Source organism: Macrobrachium nipponense, chromosome 32 (genome assembly GCF_015104395.2).
Source record: "Macrobrachium nipponense isolate FS-2020 chromosome 32, ASM1510439v2, whole genome shotgun sequence".
Classification (NCBI taxonomy): Eukaryota; Metazoa; Arthropoda; class Malacostraca; order Decapoda; family Palaemonidae; genus Macrobrachium; species Macrobrachium nipponense.
In genome coordinates this window covers 45,482,699-45,495,198 of record NC_061094.1, presented here as the reverse complement: position 1 = coordinate 45,495,198, position 12,500 = coordinate 45,482,699, and the positions used below count along the sequence as shown (strand labels likewise).

Below are 12,500 nucleotides of genomic sequence, written 5' to 3'. Positions count from 1 at the left end.
TTGTCCTATTAATTCGATACAAATGACCGGAATGTTAACATCTTTAAAAGTCAATATAACGGGGCGTTAACTGAGAGAGAGAGAGAGAGAGAGAGAGAGAGAGAGAGAGAGAGAGAGAGTGAAGCTAGTACTAAACAGGGCGAAACAGTGAAACAATGCTTAGTACTATAGTAGATTCACATCAACCGTGCACTTAATGTCTAGGCCAATCCCTTACGACGCTCCTGATTGGCTTTTGATAAGCCAATCACAGGGCTGGAAACTCTTAGTTTCTCGAGGGAGTTCACATAGGCAGGATGTATGTTCCACCTCTCCTGAAAGAAGTATCTCTCAGGAGAGGTGGCACATAGATCCTACCCAGTGAACTCTCGAGAGAGACTGAAAGTTCCCAGCCGGGGCCAGCCCTGTGATTGACTTATCAACAGCCAATCAGGAGCGTTGTTACGACTGGCCTAGACATCAAATGCACGGTTGATGTGAATCTACTATAGTACTAAGCATTGTTTCACTGTTTCGCCCTGTTTAGTACTAGCTCCTCTGGGATCAAATGTTCCTAAGTGAATTGGTGATTTCACAATTTCCCTGAAAATTTCAAGGATTTCACGAAATCGCTGAAATTTTCATGGAATTCGTGAAATCACAATTCACTTTGGAACATTTGATACCCGAGGGTATACTAGCACTGAACGCTTACACTGTTTCGCCGTGTTTAGTCTAGCCCCTCTGGTGATTTCACGATTTCCCTACAAATTTCGGGGATTTCGTGAAATCCCTGGTTTCACAGTCTTGCTGCAACATATGCGGAGAAACACGCATACACACTAATCAATTAAAAGACTTCAAGTGAGGAGAAATATGAGTTAAAATCTAAGAAAATGACTTGATTCCTCTAAGTAGTAGTTCCTCGCTGGACGAGTGGTTTTCGCGCTCGAATGCCAATTCGGTGGTCTGAAGTTCGATTCTCGGCTCTGCCAACGCGGAATCAGAGGAATTTTTTTCTGGTGATAGAAATTCATTTCTCGATATAGTGTGGTTCGGATCCCACAATAAGCTGTAGGTCCCGTTGCTAGGTGACCAATTGGTTCCTAGCCACGCAGAAATATCTAATCCTTCGGGTCAGCCCTAGGAGAGCTGTTAATCAGCTAAGTGGTGTGGTAAAACAAAGATATACTTAATCCTCAAGGTAGTGACGACTCAATAATGGTTGCTTTTTCGCAGTTCAGCCTTAGAAACTATCAATTCCCTGGACAAGAGAAGTAATAAAGAAAGTACAACTAACGGCGATGAACAATGAAATTGTGAATAGGAAAAGGCGTCATGCCGAAAGGCTACGTACAGATAAATGAACCTCCCCTCAAAGAAGCAAATGTTCTGCCCTACCAGATCCAGTGAATAAAACCTTCAATCTGAGCCCCAATGTTCCGCATACTTGAACCCACGCTGCTGGAAGGGATATCTGCTCATAGACCTAATTCAACTGACGAACTAATGATCACATAGGCCTTACCTATATTCATTGAGCGTGCGGAAGAGTATTCCACCGAGGTATGCTGTTGAGTAATCGTTACTGTAGTACCATCAGGCAGGCCATATATATATATATATATATATATATATATATATATATATATATATATATATATATATATATATATATATATATATATATATATATATATATTATATATATATATATATATAGGTCGTAACAATATATATATATATATATATATATATATATATATATATATCTATATATATATATATATTATATATATATATATATATATATATATATATATTGTTACGACCTTATTTACGGCCGTAATTTCAAAGGTTCTTGTCTCTACTCAGAATTTGCGGTCAGTAAAAATCCGGGACGTCAACGGATCTCGCACGCCACACACTGCACCGTTCACAGTAGATACGGGCCAACTCGTTCGGAATCCTTCCGACGACAACGAGCGGGAAGGGGCGTGGCTGATGAATGCCGCGGGTGACAAAACACCAGCGACCACACACAAGGCAGCGAAGGATTATAGAAGCCGTGATCCAAATCTCCAAATCTCCGTACAAAACTGCAGAAGTGACCAAAGATTAAGTGGCAAAGCGTCAGGCTGTGAGGAGGAACTCGAACGGACTTTGTCACATATCACCACCCTTACGATCAAGCCTTCCACTCGAGTCAACACAGCTCATAGGAGAGAAAAACAACGATCGTTAATAAGAAAGCACTTCAGTGGTTCACAATACCGGGGGGGGGGGGGGGGGGGGGGAGAAGGTGGTAAACAAAGCAAAACTGCGAAGTCATATGACTCCCTTACAGAGTTCATTAAGCTAAAAAAAAGCTTAAAATATACGAAAAACGACGCTAGCTTATTAATGAAACTTAAAACTTAAAACTAACAAGATCAAAAGGTTGGACAAGTATTAACAACTTATAATTAAGTTATAATGAATTTACTTTAATCTAATACCTTTCTCCCCCTACAAATTTTTTTTTTATCAAATAGAGTAAAAATTTTTATACAACCTAAAGAATCAATTAAATCATAAAATAGCATCAATCTTAAAAGTAAAGATAACCTTAATGTTAACATTCATAGGATTATCTGGTAAAGCACACACAATTGTGCATTACACATTCTGAAATAAAAAGGTTAGCATTAAATATACCTCAATTAAATATACCAATATATAAACAGTCTAATTAAATACAAAGCCTGAAAAAAAATTAATCGATCACAATTCTAAAGCCAAGAACAAAATGTACTAAATCACAGAAAATGATAAAGTCCTGAAATTCCAAAAGTTCTTGCTAAAAATTAGTCATAACAAATGGCACAAAGAGCTACCTATCAGCTAATAAGAAACTATGACTAATATAGGACTGAATATTTCTTACAACTAATACTTAAACTAAAAACAACACTGGCAAAAAAAAAGAATTATCATATAAACAAACGAAACAACCGAACAATGTCGGAACAAACCATTAAGTTAGTACTTGCTTTCACTCTAAATGAACACAAAGAGAAACGAGCAGGGCGAAAGAGGCAGGGAAAGACCAACAAAAATAAACACTTTACATCCTAGACAAGGTGTCCAGGATCTTATTATCAGATCCTTCAATATGTTTAATTACCAAGTTGAGCTCTTGCAGTTGCAAGGCCCAACGTAAAATCCTTTGGTTAGACCCTTTCATCCGCTCAATAAACACTAACGGATTATGATCCGTCCATACCTCCACTGGAAAAGAAAGATTAGTTAAGTATGGTTTAAAATGAGATATGGTACAGATCAGGGCGAGAGCCTCTTTCTCAATAGTTGAATACTTACGCTCTGCCGTTAACAACTTTTTGCTGTAGTAGGATATTGGGTGCACCGCCTCGTCCTCACCCTTTTGAAAGAGAACGCCTCCAATGCCTACATCGCTAGCGTCAACAGCAATTATAAAGGGAGCTTGAAAATTCGGAGAAATCAAAATAGGTTTAGATATAAGAATAGTCTTAATTTTAATGGATGCTTCTTCACACTCACTAGTCCAAATAAATTTCCTATTTTTTAGCAAAAGATCATTCAAGGGACGAGCAATGTCAGAAACGTTCCTAACGAACTTCCTATAGTAACCCATCATACCTAGCACCCTTCGAACTTCTCGGACATTGCACGGTCTCTTTAGATTAGTTATAGCCTCGACATTAGCCTGTTTCGGGGCTATATGTCCCAGACAACCTCATGACCCCAGATACAACTGTGGCCTTACCAAATTCGCATTTAGCGAGGTTAATGACTAAGCCCACAGAGCGGAGAGCTTCAAAAACTTTACCCAACCTGAGTAAATGAGTTTCCCAATCATTACTGTGAACAACAAGATCATCTATGTAGATCTCTGTACCTTCTAATCCACAGACCACACGGTTCATTAATCTTTGAAAGGTACAAGCAGCATTCCTCATCCCAAAAGGCATGACCTTGCATTCATACAAGCCGAATGGGGTGACAAATGCTGAAATTTCTCTTGCTCGATCCGACAAAGGAACTTGCCAGTAGCCCTTCAGCAAATCCAACTTTGTAATATACTTTGCTGAACCAATGTGGTCTATGCAGTCGTCAATTCTAGGAAGAGGAAAGGAATCATTTTTAGTATGCGTATTAACTTTACGATAGTCCACACACATCCGATACTGTCCATCGGATTTCTTCACCAATACTATAGGGGAGCTCCAAGGACTAACAGAAGGTTGTATTAAATCATGCTACAACATATATTCTATTTCCTTATTGACTATATCCATTTTAGTGGGATTTAGTCTACAAGGGCTTTGTTTAATCGGTGAAGCTTCTCCTACTACCACATCATGTTCAATTAAACTAGTCAATCCGGGAGAGTCTCTAACCAAATCTGAAAAAGAATTAATTAAACCTTCCATTTCCCTTCTTTGATTTAGATCAAGATGCTTCAGATGCTCATCTAACCCATACAAACATTGCACATTCTTGGATAGAGCATCTGAAGGTACTTGATTAATTATTTCCTCAGACCCGTCAGAAAGCACCTCTGCCACCAAAGAAACCGATTCATACCCTGTTTCCAAAGGATCAGATCTACTAGAGACATAAGGTTTCAGTCTGTTAATGTGAAAAATTCGACACTTTCGTTTGGTCCCGGGAGCTTCTATTTCATAATTAAGATCGGATACCTTCCTCAACACCTTCCAAGGCCCTTATACCTTGGTTCAAGGAAGTTATCCGAATCAGATTACACCCAACACCAAAACTAATTCCCCAGGCTCAAACGACCGTGCTCGAGTTTTCTTGTCATAATTAATCTTCATAGCAGCCTGAGAGCTAGCTAAATTTTCTCTAGCAACTTCCAGGCGCTAGAAAGTTTTCCTCTAAGATTATCAACAAATTCACCCACGTTCGTCTCCTTTATTTGATCAGATTCCAAAACTTCATATAAAATTTCTAAAGGGCCTCGTATATTTATGAATTTGGATGACTTCTAAGAGCAAAGAGAGCAAAAGGAAGACCCTTATCCCATTCCTCTCCATGCTCATAACAAAATCTTCTTAAAATTGATATAAGAGTTTGATGGAATCTTTCCACCACTCCCTGACTCTCTGGATGGTAAGGAACACTAGTAGTGTGCAGAATGGCCAGATCTGCACACTTACTTCGAAATTCCTTACTAGTAAAATTAGTTCCACAATCAGTTTGTATCTTACGAGGGATCCCATACCTCGAAAAGAAAATTACCAACTGGTCAAATACAGCCTTAGATGTGACTTTCTTCATGGGAATGGCTTCAGGAAATCGTGATGCCCGATCCATCACAGTCAGTAAATAGATAAAACCAGTTTTAGTTTTAGGCAGAGGGCCTACTATATCAACTACCAGCTCATTAAATGGCTCCCCAATAGCTGGTATGGGATATAAAGGTGCTTTTACAATTGTCTGATTAGGTTTACCTACCACTTGGCACACTGGACATTCTTTCACATATTGTTTTACTGACGATTTCATTCCTGGCCACCAAAAACATTTAGCCAACCTACAGAACGTCTTCCAGACACCAAAATGACCAGAGAATGAATCATCATGAGATAAATTTAATATTTGTCTCTGAAATTGAGAAAGCACCACTATTTGCTCAATACGGGACATTTGGGGATCAGTAGCAACCAGGGGACGACTCACCCTATATAATATGCCCCTTTTTACCCAGAATCGAGGCTTCGTCAAGTCAGAAGTATCACCTAAATCAAAATTAAACTCTCTCTTCTGTGCTTCAATAAAAGCTGCTCGATCCCAATCGGGAATTACATTATCACTCCTTACTACACTACTTACTACTGACCCGGGTCTTCCTACATCTACGTCTACCTCTAAACTACTCAAATTTAACTCTTCATCATTATTTAATAAGTCTGCAGCTCTTGCGGCAGCTCTAGTGGTAACTGCTACTGGACACTTATTGATTGACAATATTGGGAATAATTCCTGGCCATCACTATTAATCATATCATTTCCTAATATGCCATCAATACCAGCTATAGGAAGACTCTCGACAACGGCCAACTCGGTCTTTCCATAATACCCAGGGAATGACAACATTACCTCTACTAAAGGAGCTGAAACTATTGTGTTCGGGAAACCTCCCAGAACAATAAAGTTCCCTGAATACTTCACCAAACCTTTTAAACAACTGCTTTGCCAGCACTAAACGACCGAGCAGACCCTGTATCTCTCAAAAACCTAACATCAATAATGACAGAATTATAAATTACTTTACCAGGCCATATATATTTATCATATTGTAGTCATTCCTGTGGATTATTATTTCCATCTCCGGGCGTACTATTACCACCACTACCACTATTTATCATGGGTAATTTTACGTCAGGAGATGCACTTGGCATTAAAGCCACAGGATTGTTTCTTTGAAGATAATTTGTTCTAGCGTGACACTGAGCTTGGAAATGACTGGGTTTATTACACCAGAAACAAGTCTTCATATTACTATTATTTCTCGTCCCGGAACTACCTCCTTTGGAAAATACACGAGTACCAGAGTTTACTCGTGAATTTTCCATTCTTACTACCAGGGAAATTATTCTGGGCCACAGAATTCTTAGATTTATTAATATCATCTCGTATTCCTCTATGGAAATTCTCTGATCTCACTACATTACTATTCATATCCTTGCTGGCGAAATTGCCTGAACCTGTTCTATGGGTCAAGACAAATTCATCAGCCACTTGAGCTGCCTTACCTAAATTAGTGACCTTCAATTCTTCCAGATAAATTCTTAGTTCTTTGGGAGCTAGATTTCTTAAACCTCCCCAAAAGCATGAGTTCTCTCAAGGAAGAAAAAGTGACAACTTGACGACTTTTCAACCAGTCGTCAAACTGTTCCTCCTTGAACCTGGCAAATTCTACATACGACAAGGATGGCTGTTTATTAAAGTTCCTAAACTTCAACCTGTATGCCTCAGGGACCAAATCATAAGCTTTTAAAATTAGTGCCTTTACCTTGTGATAATCCCTGGCTATCCCTTCCTCCAAGGCATTATATACCCGGATTGCCTTGCCCACCAATTTACACTGAATCAGCACTGTCCACATCTCTGGTGGCCAAGACAACCGAGCAGACACCCTCTCAAAGGCCTTGAAGAATTCTGGAACATTTCTTTCATCAAAAATGGGGACCAATTTCAATGCAGCCCCAATATTAAACCTATCGGGCTGACTACCTCGTGGGGTGCTAAATTGGTTAGGAGCACCCTGTAGCCTAGCCATTTCCAAATTGAATCAGAATTTACAGGAACTGTAGACTGCTGGCCCTAAATTCTCTTCAGTTAAGAAGGGGTTTGTGGTAATATTTCCTCTTGGCGGCAAATTGGCCGGACATTCATAAATGACTCCAGTCTGAGGAGGATCATCAAATAACGAAAATCCTGCACCACCACTAATGTCATTATCATCTGCAACTACCCTATCATCATTTCCTAATTCACTACCTCTATCACTAATATTTTCCCCAACTAACCCTTCAGCCTCAGCCAAACCTTGCATAACACTGTTTTTTACCATTATTAGTAATTTCCTCTTTGTATCCGTCATTTTGAACGGAATACCCAACCATCTAGCACAACTAACCAGATACTCCTTACCTAGTATGGGTAAATGCCTAATACAGTTGGCAGACACTAAGAACTCTGCAGGACTAAACTTAAAGTCTTCCAAATTATCCATAGCGGTAAGAGAGAAAGGTATTTCCAAAAATAAATACTATAACCACCACTGAGGAGCGTTCCAAAGTCCCAGTTACTGTGCACACCTGAGCGCAAATCCTGTCACGGTCGCCAGATTGTTACGACCTTATTTACGGCAGTAATTTCAAGGGTTCTTGTCTCTACTCAGAATTTGCGGTCAGTAAAAATGTAAACAGCAACTTAGGAACAAAAGAACAAACACCTCACCAAAAGTTACAATATTTATTTACACAAGGAATAGGTAATGGTTGGCAAAAATAATAATCAAAATGAATATATATATCAAGGGAAAAACCAACCTTAAGATCTTTAAAAGATCACCTATAACTAAACTAAACCCTAAACCAAGAAATAGGATATTTTTAAATATGTCTTCAGGTAGGTACCTTCCAAATAACTGGCCAGACAAAACTAACCTAAGAAAATAAGTTAGGCAGAAGGAAGCAAGAGAAAATAAGAGGGAAACTTAATAATACTCCTACCTAACACATACAGACTAAATTATACTCAAAACTTAACTTAGTGAATAGCATATATTAAGAATAATTATAATAAGTAGATAAACAATAAATTATGAAAATAATCTTACAAATTGATTCAACCACAAGAGGCTTAGTAGACAGTCTCTTCAGGCCATACAAGGTCCAGAAGACCGTACTGCAAACAGGGGTGTGCAAATCTACAGGTACTCAACGATTCACGATCGTCTTAAATAGCTATAAAACATCTCATACCTGTAGAAAGCCGCCCTACTTGTCTCCACGAGTTCCCAGAACTCACTGACGCTGATGCAGAGGTCAACCGGGTCAAGCTGCAATGCCTGCAGGCAACCCAAAATACCACGGGAACACCGAGGGTGGTAGCCTCCGAGAATCCGGGACGTCAACGGATCTCGCACGCCACACACTGCACCGTTCACAGTGGATACGGGCCAACTCGTTCGGAATCCTTCCGACGAACGAGGGAAGGGGCGTGGCTGATGAATGCCGTGGGTGACAAACACCAGCGACCACACACAAGGCAGCGAAGGATTATAGAAGCCGTGATCCAAATCTCCAAATCTCCGTACAAAACTGCAGAAGTTACCAAAGATTAAGTGGCAAAGCGTCAGGCTGTGAGGAGGAACTCGAACTGACTTTGTCACGTATCACCACCCTTACGATCAAGCCTTCCACTCGAGTCAACACAGCTCATAGGAGAGAAAAACAACGATCGTTAGTAAAGCACTTCAGTGGTTCACCAATACCGGGGGAGAAGGTGGTAAACAAAGCAAAACTGCGAAGTCATATGACTCCCTTACAGAGTTCATTAAACTAAAAAAAAAAGCTTAAATATACGAAAAACGACGCTAGCTTATTAATAAACTTAAAACTAAACAAGATCAAAAAGGTTGCGACAAGTATTAACAACTTATAATTAAGTTATAATGAATTTACTTTAATCTAATAATATATATATATATATATATATATATATATATATATATATATATATATATATATATATATATATATATAAATATATAAATAATATATTTATATATATATATATATATATAGTATATATATATATATATATATATATATATATCTTGGTTCGTAATTTATGATCGTTGGATATTTTCTATCTATGGATATCTTTCTTGTGTATTCATAAAAAATCAAATAATCAGACAAGAATCTTTCAATAACAAACTTTTCCCAATAAAAGGGATGAAAACTCTATGCAAATAATGGGACCCAAAAATCAAATACGAGGAAAAATCTCTAATATCAGTCTGACGGAGTTTTATGTTGTTTTGGAAGCCCAGACGCCGGAGGCTATCTCATTTGACATAACGTTCGGTATCCTTAATCCTGGAAGACGGAGGCTGAATTTAGCGGAGGATAAGAAGCTACGGAAACCCAGTTTCCAGGAGGATATAATATTTCATTCCCTCGAGAGTCAGACTCGACGTAGTCAAGCCAACGGTTATAAATCTAGCCTTAGAATATTCCTCTTCTTTTACAAGTGCAGTTCCTTCGTGCTTTTCCTCTTTAATTTATCGGCGGGAAAACAAGAGGGATTCGTCTTAATATATATACCTCCTACGCTCCCTCCCACCTCTTCTCTCTCTCTCTCTCTCTCTCTCCTCTCTCTCTCTCTCTCTGTATCATTTGTACGTCCTCTGTTGTCAAACGGAACGAGAATTATTTGTCTCGAAAGACAAAGGCGGGAAAGAGAGAAAACAGTAGGAAACATTAGTCCTATAATTGCAAAACATTGACAATTGTTATAACCTTCACTTTCATATCTTCACCTCTCCTTTTGCCAGTTTCATTCCGGTGTATAAATAGAGCATAATATGTCACACACTCAGAAAAATAACGTATACATTATACGAGAATTAATTCCAAAGTTGAACAATTCTACGGAATTTTGCCACATAAAAACTGACTTACAGCGAAGGCTTAGAACAGCAAGATTGTTTTCAGATAAGGTTCAGGAGATAATAGCTCCCCGTTCTTAGTTCCTGGAAAGCAAGATAAGCAACATAATAGTCAGCTGAAAGAATGAACGTTGATGCAAAGCAACGAACGGGAAAGACCATAGAATATGGATGAATGAAAAGACGCCCTGAGCTGGACGTATAATGACCTGCGCTGGCGCATGCGTCAACAGCGACTATGTTTTCCGATGGCTTGGATAGCACATTCGGTGATTCTAGCAGTTCAGAAAACATCAAAAGCAAGTTATTTTAGAAAATATTGAAGTGGCATGCATCGCTGGACACCTAAGAAAAGTATTAGAATAGTGTAGGTTGTCCAAATAACACTCATCTGTCGCTGGATGAGTGTCAGCTCTCAGAAAGAAAGGTCTATTATTACCTTAAAATCTTCACGTGAGTATAAACAAGGAATGTGTCCCTTCATTGCCTTACAAGAAGGAAGGAAACATAGGAGGAGGAGGAGGAGGAGGAGGAGGAGGAGGAGGAGGAGGAGGAGGCTGAGGAGGAGGAAGCAGGGTGAGATGATAGAGAGAAAGACGGTGAGTAGATTCAGTAGTAAAGAGAAATTGAATTATTGTAACCAATTGTGAATTAAAAATAATAGGTGATCTGACAGAGAAGAAAGAGAATAATAAACGTTATAAGAGCAAAAGCATTTGTGGATTGAGAAACCACAGAGCAACATCATTTAAAATAGTGATTTTGGTGGATCGTATTTCTTAAGATAACGAAGGTTTTTTCCTATTCAAATCTATCTATCTTTTTTTTTTTTTTTTTGCATATGCTCTCTCTCATATTTCAATGGACGTTGAAAATCATAGTATGAATCATAATGATTATTGACCTTTGTTCGGAAATTTTTAGTGCTTTATCAAAAACAAAAATAATGATAGATAATATTTTTTTTTATAGGCTTTAACTATACAACATTTGAACCGAGAAATCTAAAATACCTGTCATACAAGAACAAAAAAATATGAACTTGGAAAATTTTATCAAGGAACCCATTATTAAAAGATTTTATTATGGAATCCATTATTAAAAGAGTTTATAATGCAACACATTATTAAAAGATTTTATTAAGGAACCCATTATCAAAAGAGTTTATAATGGAACCCATTATCAAAAGTTTATTATAGAACCCATTATCAAAAGTTTATTATGGAACCCATTATTAAAAGAGTTTATTATGGAACCCATTATCAAAAGAGTTTATTATGGAACCCATTTTTAAAAGCGTTTGTCATCGAATCCATTATTAAAAGAGTTTATTATGGAACCCATTATTAAAAGATTTTATTATGGAACCCATTATTAAAAGAGTTTATTATGGAACCTATTATCAAAAGAGTTTGTTATGGAACCAAATATCAAAAGAGTTTGTTATGGAACCTAATATCAAAAGAGTTTATTATGGAACCTATTAGCAAAAGAGTTTATTATGGAACCTATTATCAAAAGAGTTTATTATGGAACCCATTATCAAAAGTTTATTATGGAACCCATTATTAAAAGAGCTTATTATGGAACCCATTATCAAAAGTTTATTATGGAACCCATCATCAAAAGTTTATTATGGAATCCATTTTTAAAACCGTTTATCATCGAACCCATAATTAAAAGAGTTTATTATGGAACCCATTATTAAAAGAGTGTATTATGAAACCCATTATTAAAAGATTTTATTATGGAACCCATTATCAAAAGAGTTTGTTATGGAACCCATTATCAAAAGATTTTTTTGTGAAATCCATTAGTAAAAGATTGGATTATAGAACCCATTACCAAAAGATTCTATTATGGTACCCATTATAAAAATATCTTATTATGGAACCCATTATTAAAAGATATTATTATGGAACCCATTACTAAAATATTTTATTATGGAACCCTTTAGCAAAAGATTGGACTATGGAACCCATTATTAAAAGAAAAACTCAATCTGAAAGTAAGCTTGCAAATAAAAATAGAAAAAAATAGGAAAGATATACAGAGAACGAAAATATCTCTCAGAAAAAGTTAAAAGCTTCACGCTATAAAGGAAAACAGGAAAGTATGAGAGTGGAATATTATTCAAGTGGAACATAGGCAACTGGCGTTTAGGAAGCTCTTAGCAAAGTCATTCGCCTCAAAAAATTAAAATAAAATTTCTCATATTTCAAGGATTTACTTCGTCCTTAAAGAGACTCTTACTTAATGGCTTCGAGCATTAAGGAATAATGCTTTTGCT

General features: G+C 37.4%; 1 pseudogene; it reads left to right on the top strand.

Annotated features, from left to right (window-relative positions):
* LOC135207419 (calcitonin gene-related peptide type 1 receptor-like) overlaps positions 1-3,846 on the top strand; it is a 71,943-nt pseudogene extending 68,097 nt beyond the window's left edge.
* Positions 3,847-12,500: the final 8,654 nt, after the last annotated feature.